We start from the raw sequence: 21,008 nt of genomic DNA, 5'->3' as shown, positions 1-21,008 counted from the left end.
GATCCAGCTGGCACCTGAACCTGCTTCTGGCTTTGTCAACAAGGATTTTCCCCAAAGAAAAGGATAAGACAGAAGGTAAACTTTTGGCCGGACTGAACCTTGTGCCTGTATCTGCCCCATGCCCCATCGTGGTCAGCCTTAACTTTTAGTTTGGCCCGGTAACAGTAGTTGGCACTTTTCACTTTTAGGAGCTAGAAACATCTAAAACTTTGAAAACTCATTTCTCCTTTTCTATATATCTGCTTTTGTGATTTTGTTGTAAATTTCCTCATTAAAATTTTCTCTAGTTTTATGAATTGGAATTGGGCTCTTTTTGTGTTGTGTTTTCTACTCATTAACTTTTTTGGTACTGATAAATACTTTACACATTTCTCCTTAGTTAAGCTTGACAGCTCTGTGCTACAGCTACCAAGGGTAGGTAGCTAACTGGAGCTAGTAATTATAGTGCCATTATTACTTGAAGAGGGCTAACACCCACTTCAATGAGTAATCCACTCTATCACATTATCTAACAGTTTAGCACACTCTTGTGATACCATGTCAGAATGCACTTGTAGTCTGGATACAACAGGGGCGTTGTGTGCTTCCACACTTTTACGAACCCATTACCAACCAATACACTGGATAATATGTTGCTATAAGTAGACCTGGAGATAGGGGAGAGGTTAAGAGAGAGAAATAAAGACATTGGTTATCACACCTCTGCCTGGTCCAATTTAGTTCAATGGATGATTTCCTGTAAGGCATCAGTTGCTTACTTGACTTCGTAAATTTGTGACACGTGCTATATTTTAAATTTTAACTAAACTGGATATATTAAAATTTGTCTCACACCTCAGTGTCAATAAATGCAGCACCAAGTCATTTCGTTCTGTATATCACTGTCACCAGTGGTACCAGTACATAGGACAAGGTTTTTGTATATTCAGTACTGCATTGGAGGGACATACTGCTCTCTGTGACCTGCGGAACTCAGGACAGGGAATTACCCAGCCTGACCCCTAAGTAGTCAAACTCACTCACTCTCTCTAATGGAGCTTCCACAATTTCACTTTGGGCCTAATTATGAGTTTGGCAGATTGGAACTCCTGTCCGCCAAACTCCCAACAGGGTCGCCGCCACTACAGTGGCGACCTCCCCGCCAGACCTATTATGACTTTCCTGCTGGGCTGACGGGCGACAGCCCAGCGGGAAAGTGGCAGCAGCACTGTCGCTGGCTCCTAATCTGATCTAGCAGCAATGCTGCCACCCATAGGGGCACAGCAGACAGTGCACATTAGGAGGGTGCTGGGCAGGGTCCACGGGCCTGGCAGTCCAGGGGCCTCTATGCACCTGTTCTCCGCCAGCCTTTTCATGGCAGTGAAACCGCCATGAAAAGGCTGTCGGAGAAGCAGTTTGTAATCAGCAGGCTAGCTGATTGCAGCCTGCACCCATCGTCAGCCAAACCCGGCGGAGACGGCAATACCCTGATGGTCGGACCACCCGGGTCATAATATGGCGGTCGGACCGTAATGAGGCCGTTTACCCCAGAATGTCCTGTGAGGATTAAATGCTAGCAAGGAAAATTTGAAGAATCTTTGAGGTTTTTGAGATTAGTAGAATTTCCTCTGCAAAATGGAGTACAGGAATTTTACAATTATCCACCTTAAGGAAATCATCAGTGCACTTATAAAGGCAGTCAATGACCCCCTTTATATATGGAGTAAATAAGGTTTGAGCAAGCACACAGCCTTAATAGACCCCTCTCACAATCTCTGTCAGGTCGTTCCATATAACTGTCTCTACAAATGCAAATTATCATTATAAGTAAATTGGATGCCATACTCATGCTCCTCAGAACCTTCAACAAGTTAGATGAGGACCGGGTCAAAGGCTACATTTTTGTCCATGCATGCCACATATGGGTGGGAAAGGTTCAAAAGGTTAGTCTTTCATAGAAATAATACAAAGCAAAAGACATGATCTAAAGTGCTTATTTTCTCTTTAAACCTAGTTTTGAAGGTGGGACAAGACTTCAGATTCTTCAGAGTCTTCAAAATATCTTCCATAAATTATCAATTAGATTATTTCCAGAAATAACCCTTTTCCATAAACCCGTATGGTTTCTGCCCCTTTCAATGATACAGGGTGTGTAGCACCAACTGCAATTGTGTTTGACAATAAGTTTACATACAGGCCTCAAAGGTCAGGCTCTATTTAATGTAGAACCCCTGCGATCTTGCCCAGTCCAGGGGCTTTACCACCTTTAGGAATCTTGATGGCTTTTACTGTTTCATCTAAAGAAAAATGATTTGGAGGCCAGGACTCAAAGCCAACAGTGTTGTTACTGTCAACATGATCTACAATATTATTTGCTTGTCCACTGCCTATTAAATAAAGATCAGAAAAGTGTCTAAACCATATCTGATGGTGTAAGTACTGCTCTTCATTCCTAACAGACGGTAGGATTCCATGTGTAAGGATGTGCCAGAAAGACATGCTGTCTTTATGTCTTGCAGCAGATAGCAGATTGTTCCACAGAGATTCTTCTCAACCTCTTATACTTGCATCTTGATTAAGCGTATAATTCTTGCTATCTATGTATAGAGCTACCCTCTTACCTCTTTAAACCACTATTAGCAGCTCTGATTTTGTTTCTATTACATTTCTGTCATACCAAAGTGTTTTTTTCATTCTTAGTGGCTAGATCTTCATTGCCTTATTAAAAACATCCCTGAAAGATTCCAACAGTATAATGAATGTCCAATATTGGGATCTTAATGTCTAAGAAAATGTCATATTGCTCAGGAGCATTAACAACAGTAGAGTATGTCTTTGCAAGAACATCTGGTCTCTCCTTGATGGAGGGCAATTTAATGCATCTTCTATTATTATAGTAAAATATTTTGGAATCAGAGATATTAGCAGGGGCAGTCTGACCTCTGATGAGGGTACCTCTCAGGAAAAGGATCAGTGCGCTATGGTCACTGTCCCTTCTATTATTAACAGCCATACTTTGCAAACTAAATCGCAGGCATAAAACTAGGATGTGATTAATTTTACTGGTACTGCTCCTTCTCCTAAATGTATGTGTGGCATTCCTGCGGTGCGACCATTACTGTTGTGGGTTCTTCTTAGTGCCTGGGTTGGATGCCCCTATTTTAGCATTAGGCCCATTTCCTGTGCTTCTAGCACACTGGGCCTGATTTAGATCCTGACAGAGAGAATACCCATAAAAAATGTGATGGATACCCAGCCAGCAGTATTACGATACCCATAGGCTATAATGGGATTGTAATACGGAGGACGGAATATCTGTCACATTTGTAATGGAATAACCCCCTCCTCCAGGATCTGAATCAGGCCCATAGACACATTTCTATTCATTTCATACTTTTTAGCACAGACAGCTTTCAGCTCATTGTTTTTATATTTTAATCAGCTGCTTCGTTCTGACTGCACAGTTGTTAGCACTGCACATTTTTTCAGCCCTTTGCACGCATTACACTTTGTGCCCTTTTTAAGGCTGTCATGTTTAGTACATGATATTCTAACGTGTAATTTCTGCTCCAGGAGCTCAGTAGCCAATCCCCATTTTTTAGACATATTATCATGTCAGGCCTGTTTCTAGAACTTTGTAGGATTTGTTATTTAAACACCACAAAGACCTATGGGTTGCAGAGGGCATTCCAGTCATACATGTCCTGTGACATACACCATACCATTGACAGCTCTGCTAAACCTGACACTGACTTTTCAAGCAACTGAGCGGATTACCATCCAGACAACAGGCAGACCCTTGCCAGCTTTTTCAAATATGGGGTCTAGGTCCTTCTCTTAGACCGGGATAGGCAGAAGGGTTACCCCCTCTATGCTCTCAGATTTTAGACATAGGGTGTATGTAGGAATCATTTAGGATCATACAAAGATGGTAGATTTATCTTATTTTCCCTAATTGTAATGGTGATCACTTTTTTATGTTTCATCTCCATTATTATCGCAGCCCATGCTTTTTATAGTAGGATGCAATTGCTTCAATAAATATATTGAACTCCATCTTGCATCTCTTATTCTGCCTTGGCATGAGTGAGCCTTGTGTAACTGAGCGAAAGGGGTACTATATTGTCACCGGGACTTCCCTGAGGAGTCAGAGTGTAGTGTTTAGTTTGCTACAAATCACCTTTACATTCTAGGTTTGGGCGAGAAACTGTGGGCTAGCCAGGAATTACGGCGACAGCTTCCAGACGGCATGGAATTGGCTCAGTCACCCACACACGGTGGTGCTGCTGCCCTAAAACACGCAGTCTTATTACCATAATAGGAACCGCACAACATCACAGTTTTGGAGGAAGAGGGCCATATGTGTAGGAATCCTCCATTCCACATCCTCCATACTAGCAAGAGCATTCATTACTCTCAACTGTACTTAGGTCACAGTTGTCGATCATAGATAAACATCGATGGTCTGCATAATGGATGAATCCTAATTCCATGGAGAGCTGCGATTAAATATACAGAATATTTTCAAATAGGGGCCTGTGACAGAAGACATAAGTAGCCTGATGAAGCAAGGGGACCTTATGGCAAGAAGCTTAATTTTGACATCTAAGGAGGTCTTTGCCCAAAAAGGAGTCATCCAGTTGGGCAACCCACTCCTGAGGGACTAGCTTCAATAATATAATTTACATAGCTTGATATCTCAACAGGTGAGGTTGACCACGTCTCTTGAAGGATGCATATGTGATCCTATCTATGAAGTCACCCTTAATGGATAACATAGCTTTGCCTTATGGCCCACCATGCTCTAAGATAACAAATTGAACTGAGAAGGATTCACAAAATCTTGGTGTTTAAAATTCATAACAGAAGCATGAGAGGCTATGGGGGTCATTACGACTTCGGCAGACTGAAAAGCACGTCCGCCAAAGTCCCAATGGATAGGTTGCCACCAGTGCGGCCGCCTCACTGCCGGCCCCATTATGAGTTTCCCCCTGGTTCAGCTGGAGGAAACAGAGTTTCCGCCCGCTGGCCCAGAAGGAAACGGCCTACAGTATTGTCTCCAGCTTTTAATAGAGCAAAGCAGACAGTGAACATTGCGACGGGGCTGGCCAGGGGGGCCCCTGCACTGCCCATGCCAAGTGCACCCCGTCTCCGCCAGCCATTTCAAGGCAGTGCTACTGTAATCCTGAGGGCAGCCCTGCTTGCATTGCTGGCCTAGCAGATTAGGACCCCCCAGCACCGCCACACCGTTGTGTGGATGAAAAGTGGCAGTGCTGGAAGTCCAACCACGCTGCTACCACCGCACCTTCATGGAGGAGGTGGTCACCTCTCGCCCAATTGTTTGTGCAGCACATAGTTCTCCTTAAGCTGCTCTGAGCTTTGGCAGCAAACAGCAGCAGGTCGCAAAGCATCCTATGAAGCGGGGGAATGAGTGCGCTCAAATAGCACCTTCAAGTAGGAGGAACTCTCTACTTGCCTGATGGTTCCTTAGGTGTGTAATCCTCCTTAACTGCATCTGTATTATGGGGACAAATAGCAGCAGGCTCAAACTTCTACTTCATTAGTTCAAAATGGCCACCCCTATTTGCAAGTCTCATGGGAATCCTGTGGCTTCAAGAGACACACAAAATTCCTTGGTAGGCTGATACATTTTAGGGCATGGCCAAAGTTAGTTCTGGCCTAGGACCCCCACCTTCAAAGGGCCCCCCTCACTTAAGCTTTCGGGAAAGTGCAAAACTGTCTAGATCTTTAACCCCTTTGCTGCTAGACTTTCCCTGCTTCCTTTTTTTGGATATTTGGGGTAGTTTGCGCCTAGGCCTCCAAAGGTTTTTGTCCACATAAGGCATCCAAGCCAAATTTGCACACTTTTATTCCAACATCCTGAGGATTCTAACAGTAACCAGGATTTGTGGCTTCCCCTGGAGGGGACATAGAATTTAGCCAAAATATAGCCAAGTTTAGTTTTTTTTTACAGAAAAATTTGAAAAAAGTGCTGCAGAAGAAAGTGTATTTTTTCTTCTCAGCTACCACTAACAGGCAGGCTTGATTCAGAAAACTATTTTTTTTACCACCGTTTTGGCACTTACTGGGAGATAGCCCATTTTTCCTATTTTCTGTGCTTTCAACCTCCTTCCAGTTTGTGGTAGAAACAGGTTTGAAACCCATGTTGGATCCCAGAAAGCTGTACATTTCTGAAAACTAGATACAATTCTAAATTCAGCAAGGGGTAATTTGTGTAGATTCTTCAGGCTTTTCTAAAAGAAAATAAGTCTTGAAATAAAAAAATTAAAATTCGTAGGAAAAACAGCCATTTGTGGCAATGTTTATATGTGTAACTTTTAGTCACAATGGCCAATTTACAAAATCAATATACCATTACATCTGCTAGACCCTTCTGCATGCCGGGATATGTGGGGTTTGTGGGTTTTCCAATAACTCGAGGTACCCAGATCCATGAACTGAGCTGCAATTTGCAATGAGTTTTCATTGTGTACCGGGTATACAGCAATTGATATGGCAAAATAGAAATGGTGAAAAATAGGTATCCAGGAAACCTATGTATTCCCAAAATGGCACAAGATATGTGGTTTAGAACTAGTGGCCATTCACATATTTCCGAATTTGTGATTGCCCATATTAACGTGAATTAAAGGGCTTGTCTCTAAATTACTTCATTCTTACACACTGTCTTACATTTAGAAGGCACAAATGCAGAGAAATACTATTCGTAATCACATTTGTTCTACTATTTTATGTTCCCCTAAGTCTCCAGTTAAAACTGGTACCTCACATATGTGGGTAGACCTAGTGCCCCCAAGAGGAAATGGCCCAAAATGCATCATAGACACATCAAATTTCTCTACTGAAAACTGGCTCTTTTTTTGCAATGTGCCTAGCTGTGGAATTTGGGCCCCAGCTTAGGTGGCGCCAAGGGAAACCTAGCAAACATGTACATTTTTCAAAACTAGACACCTAGGGGAAAATAGGATGGGGTGACGTGTGGCTCACACCGTGCTTAATTTCTAAATAAATAGGTGCCGGTGCCCAAAGCCCTCTTCTTAAACACGCGGCTGCTGCAATTAAATGTGGGAACGCAGAATACTGAGGCAGGGTAATTTTGAAGTCATCTCGAGCCCCTTCAATCCATTTGAAGCCACTCCAGGCCCCCACAGCTCACTCTTGCAGATTTCTACTTTCTCCCTTTGTTACGCTTTTTGGTTTTTCCCTTCCTCCGTCTCTCCCATATGTGTCTTTTGATTGCAGGAAATGCTTGAGGCAGAATAACAGGCCACGGCCCGCAAAAATAAGTACCGGAAACAACAAGCACAAATTAAGCACTGGGCTCCCACCTGGTTCTGTTACCAGAATCTCTTGCCACCCTGAAAATTTGACTATAAAAACACATTTTCCTCACATTTCTGTGATGGAAAGTTCTGGAATCTGCGGGGAGCCACAAATGTCCTTCCACCCAGCATTCCCCCAAGTCTTCTTCGCCAGTTCACACAGACCAAAAGCTAAGCACCAGTTTATGCACACTGCCAGCCAAGCACCAGTCCACACACACTGCCAGCCAAGCACCAGTTTATGCACACTACCAACTAAGTCCCAGTCTACGCACACCACCAACCAAGCGCCAGTCCATGCACATCGTGATCAAATTTTTTCTAACAATAAAGAAAACACAAACCAATTGGAAGGAGATTAAAAACTCCATCTACAAACACAACAGCCTTAACTAAATACATCACACTAATGCCAACTGTGAGATCTGAACACAAAATATAAAACAATACAGACCAGTCAGTTCACTTTCACACTCACAGCTGCTCTAACAATTCTTTTGTGTGTGGTACAGTTTAAAACAGGTGGGCCCACATAGCCCAGGACTGGAAGGACACTCAGGGAAGTACATAGAACTCTCGTGCCTCACTCCTCTTCAGACACAGACTCTACATTTCCTGCAGAGAAAGTTTGTTTGGGCATGGGAGGAATGTAAACAAGAAAATGGTGATCTTTCAATCTAGCCACATCCTCCACCTCTCTAACTCTAGGCACACTTGCCTGCACCACTACAACAAGGCTGCCTATCACAGACCGTTAAAACTGAACAAAAGTCATCTTTGAATCTGGAGAACAATCCTTGAATAGAGCAAAAGCATTAAAGGGTGCTAAATGATAGTTAACTTCTTTCACCAAATGTAACCCTTATGAACAACAGTGTAAGGTAATAACCTCTGATCTACTCTATCTACACCACCCATGTGCTTGCTGTAGTCTAAAATGAACACTTGTTTGCACGCTTCAGGAACATGACCCCAAACAGTCACAGTTCAGTCCTTTCATCATGAATGGTTCTCACCTGTCATTTCAGCAAGACGTTTATCACTACGCAAGGCACTGCACTGTCTCCTCTGAAGTTTTTTACATACACGCTCTTGAGGGTAACCTTTATGGCAGATTGTGGCACAAGCAACAGTGTTCACTTTGAACAATTCCTTGAACAATTGCACACCAGTGTAGAAGGTATCTAGGTATAAATGGTGACCTTTGTTAAAAAGTCCTCAACCATGTTCCCACACAATTTTCTCACTGACTGGGAAACGGGACAGACAACCAGGGGGGTTGTTAGAAATGGGGTCTGGTTGGCAGTCTGGTTACCCCCTGTCCAAGCAAGGACCCTCTCTCTAGTTAGGGTAAGTCACACACAATCCAAATTATCCTGTGCCCACCCTCTGGTAGCTTGGCACTAAGCAGTCAGGCTTAACTTAGAAGGAAATGTGTAAAGTATTTGTGTAATACATCATGCAATAACACAGGGAAAACAACACAAAAATACATCACACAGGTTTAGAAAAATATAGAATATTTATCTGGATAAAATAAGGTCAAAACGATCAAGATTTGAGAAGTACACATTTAAATATCATTTTAGAGAATGATAAAATGAGTCTTAAGTTCTTAAAAGCAATAGGTGTCTCTTGCAAACACAAAGTACCTGGTTTGCATCTAAATTTTCCGCAAGGGACCGCAGATGTAGAGATGGGTGGAAAATGGGGAAGTGTGCATCAGTTTCTCTGGGCGCACACAGGCGATGCATTGATATTTTTCACAGGGCCTTCCATTAATTTAGGGCGCATGGACTTGGTTTCTTTTCAGGTTGCGGAGTATTTGGGCACCCCAGGGACGATGCGGAGAAATCCTGGGCGTGCAAGACGAAGTCACAGGAGCTTCGTCGATCCGGTGGGCGATGCAGGGAAATTTCTGTCACACGGCAGCCGCAGCATCGATTCTTCTCGTAGGAAGTCAGGCTGCGTTGTTTCGCCTCAACTCTGCGTCGATCCAGTGGGCTGTGCCTCGAAGTTCCGGTAGCAATGCTGGCACTGCATCGATCTCCACTCAGGGAGCCGGGCTGCATTATTCTGTTTCGGAGTGTGGTGATTTTCTCACTGCGATGCAGGCTATGGGTCATTCCTGGCAGACTGTGCATCTAAAATGCACTGCACAAGGAGTTCCTTGCAGAGATTGAGTCTTTTTGGCCCTGAGACTTCAGAAAACAGGAGGCAAGCTCAATCCAAGCCTTTGGAGAGCACTTCTCACCAGAGCCAAAAGGCAGCAAGGCAGCAGGGCAACAGCAAGGCAGCAGTCCTTTTCAGCAAAGCAGTCAGGTGAGTCCTGTGGGCAGCCAGGCACCTTCTTTTGGCAGATTGCAGGGTCTGGTTCAGAGTTTCTTCCCCAGTGGCATCTCGTCCAGATGTGTCTGAGTTGGTAGGGTCAGAGGCCCTGTTTAAAAACCCATATGTGCCTTTGAAGTAGGGGGGCTCAGAAGTGCACAAGGTCCCCTTTCAGTTCCATTGTGTCTGGCAGGGTCCCAATAGGGAATTTGGCAGTCCATTGTGTGAGGGCAGGCCACTGTCCTTTGACATGTAAGTGTTGAGCCTTCCACCCGCTCAGCCCAGGAAGACCCATTCAGTATGCAGATGTGTGCAGGTGTGACTGAGCATCCTGTGTTTGGGGTTGTCTGAGTGAAATGCACAAGGGAGCTGTCAGCTAACCCAGCCAGGTGTGGATTGTAATAGACAGAAGGATTTAAGTGCAGAGAAATGCTCACTTTCTAAAAGTGGCATTTCTAAAATACCAGTCGGGATTTCGTATTACCATTCTGGCCATACTAAATATGACTTTGTTACTCCCTTCAGATCAGAATCTACCACTTAAATAGTATATGAGGGTAGCCTATGAAAGGAGCAGGCCTCACAGCACTGCAAAACTAATTTAGGAGTTTTACACTATCAGGACATATAAACTACACAGGTACATGTTCTGCCTTTTACCTACACAGCACCATGCCCTATGGGTTACCTAGGGCCTACTTGAGGGGTGACTTATATGAAGAAAAAGGGGAGTCTAACGCTTGGCAAGTACTTTTAAATGCCAAGTCGAATTGGCAGTGAAACTGCACACACAGGACTTGCAATGACAGGCCTGAGACATGGTTAAGGGGCTACTTATGTGGGTGGCACAACCAGTGCTGCAGGCCCACTAGTAGCATACAGGCACTAGGCACATGTAGGGCACTTTACTAGGGACTTATAAGTAAATTAAAAAAGCCAATTGGGTATGAGCCAATGTCACCATGTTTTAAGGGAGAGAGCATATGCACTTTAGCACTGGTTAGCAGTAGTAAAGTGTGCAGAGTCCTAAAACCAGCAACAACAGTGTCAGAAAAGTGGAGGGAGGCAAGAAAAAAGTTGGGGGTGACCACCCTAAGGCTGTCAGGTCTAACAGGGGTCAATAGAAATTATAGACATATCCAGTCCTACTCTCAGACAGCACATACATCGTAATTCCATAACGTGCCCTTAGGCAGTAGCAGTCCCTCTTGCAGCAGAGCAGCACAGCAGACCTTCTTCTGAATCTTCTACAGGTCCAGATGTGTACTGAAGAGTTGGGTCCGAGGGTCCAGTAGTTATACTTGGTGCCAGCTTTGAAGTAGGAGAAGGTTCTGAAGGTTTCAACTTCCAGAAGTGTTTGGAATTTCCTGCATCTCTGACGTAGCCCAAGTGTGTCTGGAGGCACAATAGACTGGTGTGAAACCCTTTCTGAGTGTGCTGAGGCAGAGACTTTGCAAGTGTGCTAAGTGACATCTCCTCCCCCTTCTAAATCAGCAATGGCCCATCCTACCAAGACCTATTCCTATTTTGTCTCACTCACTGCCTGGGAGCAATGCCCGAAGCCCAACTGCCAGCTACACCTAGTCATGGGACCCAGGCTACAGGCACCAAATGGTTAGGACAAGAACATTCCAACTTTCTATAAGTAGCATTTTCAGAATTGTGGCTTAAAATCTGACTTTACCATAAACAAGAGTTTTAAATTACAATTCTTGAGACACCAAACTCAAAATTCCTACCTGCTCCTAATTAGAAGGTATCACTTATTAAATGTAATAAGGTAACCCAATGTTATCCTATGGGAAATATGGGCCATGCAATATTGAAAAAATGAATTTAAGAGGTTTTCCCAACCAAGACATGTAAGAGTTAAAAGTACATGGACACATTTTTAAATGCACTGCACTCTGCCCTATATGCTGTGTAGGGCCTATTTCATGGGTGACATTTTTTATTAAAAAGGAAAGTTTATGCATGTAAAAGGTCTGTTTTGTCAGGTCGAAAGGGCAGATTAAAATTGCCACGCAAGATCCAGTGGCAGGCCTGAGACATGCTTGACAGGCTAATTGAGTGGGTGGCACAAATAGTGCTGCATGCCTCCTATTAGCATTTAATTTATAGTCCTTGGGTATGCGCAGTACCACTTTACTAAGGACTTACAAGTAAATTAAATGTGCTAATTGGGTGCAAGACAATTTCACCATGTTTTAGGGAGTAAACACATGCTCTTTAGCACTGGTCAGCAGTGGTAAAGAGCACAGAGTCATAAAGCCAACAAAAATGAGATCAGGTAAAATGGAGGAGTAAGGCAAAACGTTTGGGGGAAGACCACCTTATGGCTGACAAGTCGAACACCAATTCTAAATGCCAGCTAGTGTGTTATTGGAAGACAGTTTCCCAACATCTCAAAGTGATGCATGGGATGAGGCCTTACTTTACCTGCTCTTCTCCAGCTTCTGCATTCCAAGAAGGTGTGCATGGTCAGAGACATATGTGATGAAGTACAGCATTAGCAGAGTCAGAATTGTGGTGGTGCAATGTCATGTTGGCCTTTCTAATTGTGAAATGCACATACCCATGACCTCTGTCTACTGCTTGATAAAGTTGCTGCTCACATCTTATAAGACTCTGCTCACCCTAAAAACTGCACTGCCCTATAATTCCCACAGTAGGTCAGTATCACTCAAAAGCTCCACAACAAATGTTCCTCAGACTGCACCGTGGATACCTGTATTAGTGGGTTTCAGCATTTGGTGGACCAGTCCTTGTTATCAAATTTCTTGAAGTAAGGATTCTTGATGTAGGCTTAAATAACACATATTTTATTTATACAACAACATTTAGACCCACCACATTGATGTCATGAGCCAAATGACTGGCATAAGAAAGCCAGCCTATTTGCCCTGATCAACCCATTTTTTGACTGAGGCCGGTGGTTACGATTCCTGAAAGTGCACTGAGCTCTGCTAACCAGGCTGAGGGCTAGTGCTCTAAAGGCATGTTGTAATTGGTATAATTCTAATTGGCAAAGGCAACCTGTAATTCCCTAGTATATGGTAGGGCACGTAGGTTTAGAGACCTCAGCGAACTTAATGTATTTAAGTGTGCACTACTGCAGTGTCCGGTGCCTGCCTTGCATCCTGGGGTTAACATAAAAATATGTCCAAATTCGACTTTATAAGTAAAAGGACTTCCAAAGTCCAAAACTAGCTTTTTATTACATTATTACATTAGGTCACACCTAAGCTCTGCCCTAGGTGCCCCAAGGGTGCATTGCTATAAGAAGTAGGGACAATATAAAATATGTTTTATTAGCCCTGGTAGGGAAAAAAACAATCAACCTTGTTTTTCCTTATTGTAGTGCTGCTAACCCCGTAGGCTAACACGGAGTGATTTTAATAAACTCAACTTGATTGAAGCTAGCTAGACATATCATTCAAAGTATCAAATTCATTGTTGCAACAAAACCAAAAAAATGCCAAATTGGATTTATTATAACTATTACACGAAAGTCATTTTAGAACTTACTATCCAGAGGTTGCCCATAGCTGCCCTGTAGTAGCCCTGTCTTCTGATTGGTCAGCATTTTACAGCCTGAGACAAGCTGCTCCCTGAGTAGATGTGAAGAGGTCTGGGGCTGAAACAATACAGCAATTTGGTGGGAGTAGATTTGCTTCTGGAGAAACTAGTGAAAGAAAGGGGACTGGGGAGATAAGCTGGAGTTTAAAGGCAGGAGAACAGATGTCATAGGTCCCAAGCCAGCCCACACTACTTGACCGCCCACCAGATGGGAGCCCCCCATAAGTAGATTAGGAGAGGGGCTGGAAAAGGAGTGTAGTCAGGTGTTAAACAGACCTCAGAGTTGGGGTAAACAGACACACACACACCAAGGAGAGAATTTCTCCATTTTGATTTTTGGGAGAACAGTGCATTCTGGGTTAAAAATATGCCACATTTTGCACAAAGTGGTTATAGCGGGGGCAGCCTCCTGTAAACCCAGAATGAAGGATAAATATGTCAGAGCTGCAGAGGCTCCTCTGAACACTGCCTAGAACACCAGAAGGGGAAGGACCACCCTGTAGGGCCTTTGGACTGCACAACAGAAGACTTCACACGCTGCACTCACAATACTCCACAAAGGTGGACTGTGCCTGACTTTAAAGCAAAGGAGTGGACTCCCTGATCAGCAACAGGTACAACCGAGTTGGAAGACATCACTTGCAAAGTCAAAGAGAGGATCACCCTAGCTGACTTGTTGCAACTGGATTTTTCCTGGACTGAGTAGGTGCATTGTGGGAAATTGAGTTCTAGCTACCAAGAGGCAATTCAGGATCCTTATACTTCTTCAAAGGAACTGAGAAACAGCCAGATATCAAAGTCTGGAAACTTTCTGCAAAGTTCCAAGAGGAGACTGGCTCAAAGTCGAGAGTCAAGCCGCTGTTGTTGACTTGTGAATCTGCCTGACTGTTCTGGTTTGTCCCACAGAAAGCTCCTGAGCCTCTGGCTGTTGACCTCAAGGACAAAGACGTCCACAGCCTCGCCAAGGCATTGCGGTGCAGCAGGCATTATGCAGCCCACATAGAAAGAGGGAAAAAAACAGGTGTAAATAATTATATTTCTCATCCTTACGCCTCACCTCGTGAGGCATCGTTTTTTGGTGCATTCACAGGTCTACTATTTCTGGTAAATCTGGTAATGCGTCAAAATCAATGGATGTTGCATGGGAACTCCCATGCAACACCCATGGAAATGCATCTCTGGTGCAGAGTAATGCACTGCATTACTCAAGAGTTATGAAGCCACTCAGGGCCATGCAAGGGGGCCTTGTGTGACTTCATAAATCTAATTTCTCAGTTGTGTCGCTGTTGCAGTTTATTGTGTGGTGCAAGAATGACGCAAAGGGGCTCATAAATATGACCCCAAGTCCAGAGGTAAACTTTGTACCAGGACCTATCCTTAACCTATCTGACCCGGCTAAATCGCGGTCAACATAAAACTTTCGCTTTGTCCCAGGCCATTGCAACCAGCTAGCCGCGAGTGGTGCTTTAAGCTTTTTGCCACTAGAATGCACAATTTTGTAATGAATCTTTAAAAATCCATATCTCTCATTCCCTTTTTTGGATTTTGTTTGTTTTGGTGTCCCTTTAAGGATAAGCATATACTTTATTTTTATAAATTGGTGTTGGATTTTTATTGCACCGTCTTTTACCTATTTACTGTTTTGGTGATATGAACTGCTTTACACATATCTGTCTCTGACATTACGCTAGACGCCTCATTTACTAAGCTAAGACGGGTTGAGCAAGGATTCTTTTTTTTAGATTTGACTGGATCTATTAGTGATTGTGGTATTATTACTAGCTAAAGATGAATGCCCCCACCTACTAATAATCTAGTTTCCTACAACCCAGAACAACAAACAGTTAATCTTAAGGTATCAAATTTAATATTGTAAATGCTAAAGAAGAACACTATAATACAGACTACATTATATGTGATGGGAAACACCTTACTGCAATATTACAGTGTCATACATGATATAGCCATACATCACACACTCCGGGGAACTAAGCAAAGTCCCTAAATTGGAATCAAGCTTAGCCTTCTTGGCTGCAAATGTTCTATATTCCGTATTTCAAGTTATATGCATGCCCCTGAAGTGGATTTCTGATGAGAGACAGTTGCCTGGGCCCTGTGGATGGGGTGCTTCATTAAAGAACAACTATGAATACTCTGTTCTGTTGTGTTGCTATGTTGGCCTTACTTTATCACATTTAATTGTGGGTTACTTAACAAGAGGGTCAGCTGACATATGTAGGTGTAGGTGAACAGACTTGTGCCATCAACGGTCACTTTCCATACAGGATGGTAAAGGGGCAGCACTAATTCTTCCACATCAAAGGGATTAGACAGTGGTTGCAACCCGAGTTTCTTGAAGTCTTGTACTCCACATTTGCACTGCATGGACTTCTACTGGACTGTCACAGCCCTGGGGTTTCAAAACCTTATAATTTTGCATGAGGGTTTTTCCAGCCAGAGAGGGAGAAGTTGTGCATGGTTACAGACTTGTGCTGTCAAATGTCTTGAGAGCGCTAGCATTTAAAGATGAGCAGTATTTGGAGATCAATTTCTCACAGCATTTGCACATGTAAGTTCAACTAACAGGCACAATTAGCCTAATATCCAAGTGGAAATTCATGTGAATTTGCACTTGTAAAGGAATGTATAGTATAACTCTAGTGTGGTGTAATGGATCACGAAATGAAGCATGAGTCACTTTATGCCCAATGAGGTCTGTGGAAATTGCAATTGCAAATTATATTATGCTGATACAAAAGAGATCTTTTTGTAATAACTCTGAAAATCTGGCTAAGAACTCTGATGAGAAGTTCGGTTTCAAAAGCTTTATTGGGTATTGTGTAATATTACCCTTTGGGACACCTTCCCCTTTGAGAATATTAATTTTCCTTTCTTAAACCCAGCCCATTTCCTTTAAGAAAAATGGGCTGCATTAAAAATAAAATACTGCTTTATTAAAAAACAATCACAGACATGGTAGTCTGTTGATCTCAGCAGCCAACATCCTTGTGATGGCTGTGATTCCTAATAATTTGCAAATTGTGATCTATCTCATTAATATGCATGAGGCAGGTCTGTGTGCGAACCACTAGGAAGAGTTTCATACATTAGGAACATTGATTTTCTAAGTGCGATTCAGAGAATTTGATATTTCTAGGAAACTCATACCACTAATGTTTGCACATCTGGCCCTTAGTTTCTTAACTCACTCTAAAGAGTAGTAAGCGGCACTCTGGAGCAAAAATTGCCTGAAAGTTTAGAAACGTCCACAAATGTTCTAGATAGAGGACATTCATAAACTCTTTTTCAGTTCGCCATTCCTTTTCCACTTGTCCCTATCAAGGAATAGAAGATGGAGTAAATCAGTATCCGGGTGATAATGGAAAGAGTACACCCATAAAAGGTGCATAGAAAGAGTTAACTTCATGGTAACAAATTATCTTCAGGTTTGAAAACTTAATTTGTATGTAGGTGGGTGCACTTATGTTCCCAATTGTGTGGGCGTGTATGCATCTGTATATTTATTCTTCCTCTCTTTCCTTTATCCCACCCTGTTGCCCAGTTTGTCAGGGGAATCAAGAGTACCATGGCCAGTAAATAGGAAGAATCGAATCATCCTAACTACAGGTTTTTGTTAGAACTAAATATGAGGAACCATACATTTACTTTTAATCTTATAAGTTCACAATAAGGACATAACACACACCCTCTGGGCTACTTGTTATATCTAAGAATGCATAACTTTATCTGTGCCATTATGCTTTGCAGGAGTGACTTAATAATGTAATCAACAATACTCATATCTAATCTAAAGTGGAGCATCTAAATGTATTATTGAAGGTCCATTCACTATAGAAGATGAATAAATATATATATATATTTGTGTTCTAAAGTCGATTTTGATATGTTGGATTGTAATATGCATGCACATTTATATCCATGTACTTTGAATGAGATATTATGGTGAACTTGCATATTGTCATGTTTTATTCATAATCATGTTGCCATTATAATTGAAGGTGCACGTTAATCATATATTTTGAATGTACACTGAAGTGCCATATTAACTTAGCTTCACTTAAGGCCTGAAATGTTAATTTTGTGTGTCTAACTTTCAACGTGGAGTTTTGTTCATGTTTCATTATTCTTTATTTGTAGGTGTGTTTTTCTGAGTCTACAGTAAATGAAAGGCATTTTGTGTATCTGAGATAGTGGGGTATGGAAGGATACTTTGGCAAGGACAAAAGGAGTGCCAACGACCTGAGAAGGAGGACTTCTGTTTGTGTACCAGGATCCACAAGATACTCTAGGTCGTCTTGATGTTCGATTTGTGAGAGGAGAACTTGAAAGGAGCTGCCAATTTCAACTGTTCAAGGAAGATGGAGAATTACTGGTGTTGATGATGTAGATTTCTCAAAGGTTCTGTACATTTCATTGGTATTCACCTAGTTTTTGACAAGAGAAGATTCCCCTCGAGACTTGGAGGGATACTGACCTCTTTACTCTTAATCCCTTTGAGTGGCTTTCTGCTACACACCACCTCTCTATCAGAACTTCTACTGAGGTTTCTGCTATACTGACACTTGCTTGCCTATATTTCCACCTTTTTCCTCTATTTCCTGAGAGATAATTAGGATTTCCCTATTGTTTAGATAGAGTACTTAGATTACATTAGATTTTCCACTGATTAGACAAGAGGACCGTAACTTAAATGCTGATCACCAAATTATGGGCAACATGTAGGAAAGTCTGAGATTGCGACTCGGAAATTGCGAGTCAGTCCGACTCGCAATTTCCGAGTCGCAATCTTGGATGCAGAACGGTGTCTCAGACACCGTCTGCGACTCGCTATGGGGTCGCAAAGACCCACCTCATCAATATTCATGAGGTGGGTCGCATTTTGGGACCCCATAGCGAGTCCCTGCACTCACAGGGAGGGTGGCCTGCTGAAGTCAGCAGACCTCCATGTCAGTGACTGCTTTTTAAATAAAGCAGTTTTTTTTTCTTCATTTTGCAGCCCGTTTTCCTTAAAGGAAAACGAGTTGCAAAATGAAAAATATACTGAAACCATTTGGTTTCATTTTTTTCAGAGCAGGCATAGGACCACTGCCTGCTCTGAAAAAATATTATTGTCGACATTCACAAAGGGGAAGGGGTCCCATGGGGACCCCTTCCCTTTTGCGAATGAGTTACCACCAGTGTGACACTGGTGGTAACTGCGAGTTGCTTTGCGACTGCATTCGCGGTCACAAAGCAATTCTGAATTGCGATGCGAGTCGCAAATAGGAAGGAAACACCCCTTCCTATTTGCGAGTCGTATTCCCAAATTGCGAGTCGGTACTGACTCGCAATTCGGGAATGAGCATCGCGTTAGGCTGTTTGCATGGCGCAAACTGCGATTTTCGCAGTTTGCACCATGCAAACGGCTACCTACATCGGGCCCTTTGTTCCATATCTTTTGTGATGCTGCAAATTAAACTCATGTATGTCTTATGCTTGTATGATTTAATCTTATTCAATGCTTCACCTTACCTTTGGTGGTTCTGTACTTATATGGCATGTTCTTGAGACTCAATTACAGAAGCTTGCCCATAAATTTGTAATAAACCATTGAACTTTACTCTCTGTCTCCAGTATGTTAATTGATTTGAACTGTTGGTTTTGACTCCCTGTTGGACATGGCCCTTTTTATGGGATTCCCCTGAAACCTTCTTGTTTTTCCTCTTAGGTTTTTGCTGACTCTTTGCGTGGCCTTAGGAGTCTAGGCACTTCCCCACTGTACTGCAGTGGGAAAGTGTGTGTGCCAGGAAGGGGAATTTAGGTGATTAGTTCAGGTGCTGTACCCTGGAGTGCCATGTAAAAAGGTACACCACATATGGGGATGGGAATAGCCCTAGCTACTATTGGGACACTTGCACTAAGTGTCCCACCTACCAGAATAGCCTGTAAATCATGTATCCGGCCTGTGGAGACACAGTTGGGCCTATGTGTAGGTTGGCAATTCTAACTCATTCCAATCCTTAGTGGGCCCTCGGCTACCCCTAGAGCACCTCCTGAAGTTTGGAGCAGGTGGTAGACAAAAGGCTGGGCAGGTACACATGGGTGTCCCCTCCCCGGTAGCAAATAACCCCCATGTGAGTTTTCCACACCTAAGTGGTCAGCTATTCCCATAGGTTTTGCTGATTCTCTATCCAGTGGCCTTAGGGCCCTGGTCACTTACCCAATGCAAGTACAGTGTGAAACTGCATGCATCTTTCCTACATATGTTAGGAAGTGGTTCTGGCCAGTGAGTGCACTTGTGCCTACTGGTGTTTAAGACATGTGTCATAGTAGACCTGTGTGCGTACACTTGCACCTACAGTGTTCTTAAACATGAGTCCAGTCTGACATAGTAGGACTGTGTGTGTGCACTTGCACCTATGGTGTTCTTAAACATGTGTCCAGCCTGCCTTGCAGACTTGTGTATGCGCAATGGCGTGACTAAGATCTGCATTCTTCAGTCTCATGGCAGACAGGACTGAAATTTAGGGGAGACATCTGTGGTTCAAAGGGGAACCCTCTGAACCACCCCAACCTCAAAGGCACTCTACAGTATAAAAACTGGTGCCACACTTCAGCAAAGTAGGGATATGCTTGCAGGGACACAGGCCTGGAGGTACCGGACTACATAGTGCACACTGCCAGAGAAACCTGTTGTGCCAAGGAGAATTACTATCAGTTGGAAGGGACTGCGCACCCTTCTAGAATAGTGGCTTGCCTGGGCTGACTGCCTGCTGCTGTGTGGCACCCCAAAGTGTGCTCTCCAAGGGCTTGTTGGCTTGCCCCTGTTCTCTGGTGAAGTTCTCAAGGACCTCAAAGAACTCTTGCGAGGGTCCCACAACTTCTATCTGTGACATCCAGAGAGCGGTGCCCTCTTAAGTGCCCAAATCGTCTGTTGGATTACACCTGATAACAGTGGTGTGAGCATGGAACCAAGTATTGTGCCTGGAGACTGAATTGCTTGGTGCAGAGCCCAAAGGGAAATGCCCTCATTCAAGGAGAGTGGCCCTGCATCGTAAAGCCTCGACAAGCATAAGCGTCTTGTTGATTGTGAACAAATTCACCGGTTGAGCGACCACATGTGGCCCGCTTTGTTGATCATGCAACATTTCTCTTGTGCGACAAGCTGACTGCATGCTCATTGCGAGTGGAGTCCGATTCACAGGTTGTGACCCTCGGAGGTGGGGGCGTAGCCATAGAAGTGCTGCATTCTCCCTCGTTTGACACTTCTGAACTTGTACCTGTGTGCATGACTGGAATTGTTGATTGCGGTGCAAGTCACCATGCACCACACGTTGTGCCTCATTTCCAGGGAGGTACTTTGCTTGTGTGACTGGAATTGTCTGGTGTGACTCACGTCACCATGCACAAGACATTGTGCCTCATTTCCAGGGAGGTACGGAATTGGTAACTTTGCTTGTGCACCCGGAATTGTCTGGTGCGACCCAAGTCAGCTATCACCAGATGTTGGGACTCATTTCCAGGGAGGAATGGAATTGGTAACTCTGTTTGTGTGACCGGAATTGTCTGGTGTCACTCAAATGGCTGCGCACAGGACCTCATTTCCACAGAGGTGCTGAATTTGCTGCTCTGCACTTTCTGTGATTAGACTTGTCTGATGCGACTCCTACCATTGCACACCTGACGGTGTGCCTCATTTCCAGGGAGGCACTGGGAGCGAATTTGTGTTCCGGAGTGCCCAGGTGTGACTTTTTTCAATGTGTTTCCTACGGGGCACCT

This window comes from Pleurodeles waltl, chromosome 7 (assembly GCF_031143425.1).
Source record: "Pleurodeles waltl isolate 20211129_DDA chromosome 7, aPleWal1.hap1.20221129, whole genome shotgun sequence".
NCBI lineage: Eukaryota > Metazoa > Chordata > Amphibia > Caudata > Salamandridae > Pleurodeles > Pleurodeles waltl.
Note: the sequence above shows the minus strand (reverse complement) of the source record.